We start from the raw sequence: 3,363 nt of genomic DNA on the forward strand, positions 1-3,363 counted from the left end.
AGCAAACGCATACAAGGTTGGCATGATTGACCTTACCATTCGCAGCGAAGTGGCTCAGGAGAATTGAAAAAGAAAAGAAAAATGACCTAACGAAATGCAAAAACAAGACAACTTATTTGCATGGGTAGTGATAAAAGGTCATGTACCCTTGTCAACCAACATTGTTCTCACTAGAACAGCACGGCTTAGACGTGTACCAGTGCCATCGAAGCTGGCACAGATGCCGTGTACGTACATTCAAGGCCAGCCTAGATGGATTGCACATTTATGCCAACAAAAGTAAGATGGATCACGCATTAGTTACACTCATGTGTTGTACTTTTTTTATCCCATTCCTCCCCTGATATATGTGTACTCTTTTGTTGATGGAAAAGAGAATTTATGTCACTCATGAGAGTTATTTGCGCAAAACCATCATGGTTGAGGCTACGATAACAACTTAGTATCAAGAACACTGAACCACTTGACAAGAGTGTAAGCTATATCAAAAACACTGAACAACTTGGTATCACATTTATACCGGGGCATAAAATAACCGAGTATTATAAGCAGTTATTTGGGCCTCCGGAGGATAGTTGTGTGTCCCTGGATGAATCCAGGATTGAGGATGTGCCTCAACTAACTGCTAATGATAATGATATTTTGGTTGCCCCGTTCTCGGAGAAAGAGGTGTTTGAAGCTATTGCGCAGATGAAAAACAATAAGGCTCTAGGGCCGGATGGATTTTCGGCGGAGTTCTATAAAAAATGTTGGCATATTATTAAGGGGGATTTGTTACCAATGTTCCATGATCTATTCTCTGGACAACTTTAGTTATTTCACTTAAATTTTGGAACAATAACACTGCTTCCTAAGAAAACGGATGCTGTGAGAATTGAGCAGTTCAGGCCGATCTGCCTGCTCAATGTTAGTTTCAAAATTTTCACCAAGGTTGGGACTAATAGGCTCACACAGATTGCGCATTCTGTGGTGCAGCATTCCCAAACTGCTTTCATGCCGGATAGAAACATCCTAGAAGGGGTGGTGGTCCTTCATGAAACGCTCCATGAAATTCACACGAAAAAATTAGATGGAGTTGTTTTTAAGGTGGATTTCAAGAAAGCGTACCATAAAGTCAAATGGCCATTCCTTCAACAGGCATTGCGTATGAAAGGTTTTGATGAAGCCTCGCGCCGCCAGGTAGAATCGTTTACGCAAAAAGGGAGTGTTGGAATTAAAGTGAATGACGACATAGGTCATTATTTCCAGACACATAAGGGCCTGAGACAAGGGGATCCGATGTCCCCTATCCTGTTTAACATTGTAGTTGATATGTTGGCAATTTTGATAGAAATGGCTAAGGAGGTTGGTCAGGTGGGTGGCTTGGTACCTCATCTAGTTGATGGAGGTGTGTCTATCCTACAGTACGCTGATGATAGGATCATCTTTATGGAGCATGACCTGGCCAAAGCGAGAAATATGAAGCTGGTGTTATGCCTTTTTGAACAATTGACCGAGTTAAAGATTAACTTTCACAAAAGCTAATTGTTCTGCTTTGGTAGAGCCAAATACGAACAAGAGGCATATAGGCAATTGTTTGGGTGCGAATTGGGGACTTTATCTTTTACGTACTTAGGTATGCCAATCCACCATCGTAAGCTGATAAACAGAGAATGGAAGTGCATCAAGGACTGCTTTGAAAAGAATCTGAGTTGCTGGAAGGGCAAGCTCATGTCATACGGAGGCCGATTAATTCTGATAAACTCGGTTCTCACGAGTATGCCTATGTTTCTTTTGTCGTTCTTCGAAGTCCCAGTTGGAGTTAGGAAAAGACTGGACTTCTATCGATCACGATTCTTCTGGCAGGGCGCTGAACTAAAAAGAAAATACCGACTTGCCAAATGGGATATCATCTGTCGACTGAAAGACCAAGGGGGTCTTGGTATTGAGAATCTTGAGATCAAGAACAAATGTCTTCTCCGCAAGTGGCTGTGGAAGTTATCGTTTGAGACTGATGCCACTTGGGCGCAGATCCTCCATAGCAAGTATCTTCACTGCAAAACTTTGTCCTAGGTGACAGCAAGGCCGACTGACTCACCTTTTTGGAAAAGGGCTTATGAAAGCCAAATTAACCTTGTTTAAAAGGACAAAGTTTATTGTTGGTAACGGTGCTAGTACGCGATTCTGGGAGGATACTTGGCTCGGAGAGACCCCCCTGGCCATTCAATACCCGTCTTTGTATCGTATTGTTCAACAACGTGAGGCGTTCGTTGCAACGGTACTTCAATCCAACCTCCTTAATATTCAGTTCAGAAGGACGCTAGTTGGCAATCGTTGGGAAGAATGGCTACATCTAGTAAGTAGATTGATGGAGGTTCAGTTATCTCAACAGCCCGATAAACTACGCTGGAAGCTTACTAGGTCTGGAGAGTTTACAGTTAAATCAATGTGTTGATGTTATTAATTCAAGCTCGATTCCTAGTTCCAAACATGTTTGGGTTGTCAAAGTTCCTTTGAAAATCAAAGCGTTTATGTGGTTTGTCCATAAACAAGTTATATTAACCAAGGACAATTTGACAAAGCGTAATTGGACAGGACCTACTAGGTGTAGTTTCAGTGATCAGGATGAAACTATCAAACACCTTTTTCTTGATTGCCCGTTAGCCAAATTTCTATGGCGGACAGTCCATATTTCATTTAATATTACTCCACCGAGTTCTGTCAACACGTTATTTGGAACGTGGCTTAACGGGATAGAGCCCGAAACAGTGAGACATATTCGCGTAGGAGTTTGTACTTTATTGTGGGTAGTATGGAACTGCAGAAATGATTTGGGATTTAACAGAACAACAAATATTCATTTTTTGCAGGTTATTTTCCGAGCCACTGCGTTGATCCGTATGTGGTCGCTACTCACTCCGACGGAGGGCAGGGAGCGTTTGGTTACTGGATCTATCCGCTGGGAGATGGTAGCACGGGATATCTTCAACCGGTTTGAATGACGGTCATGTAATAGGATAGACAATTAGTTTATCTATCTCTCTTATGCCGGCCGGTTGTGTCTTTTTTATGGCTAGTTTGTCTTTTGGCCCTTTTAGCTCTATGTGAGCTCTCCTTTATTTTAGTTTTGAGACTTTAAGACCTTGTTGAACCTATTTATTTATTTAATAAGTTGGTCGTATGCATCGTTCTGATGCAGAGGCCGGGGAGTCCTCCCTTTTCGAAAAAAGGAAAAAATTAAGAAATCACCAACTTTGCGTCTAACGAATAAAGAGAGCACCGATCGGCTGATAAGCTCATGAAAATAACAGATCTGACTGGTTGGGCCCACCTGTTGGGTTGATGTGGCAAAGACTAATCCAAGTCAATATTTGACCTGCTGAG

The sequence above is a fragment of the Triticum dicoccoides genome, chromosome 4A (genome assembly GCF_002162155.2).
Source record: "Triticum dicoccoides isolate Atlit2015 ecotype Zavitan chromosome 4A, WEW_v2.0, whole genome shotgun sequence".
NCBI lineage: Eukaryota > Viridiplantae > Streptophyta > Magnoliopsida > Poales > Poaceae > Triticum > Triticum dicoccoides.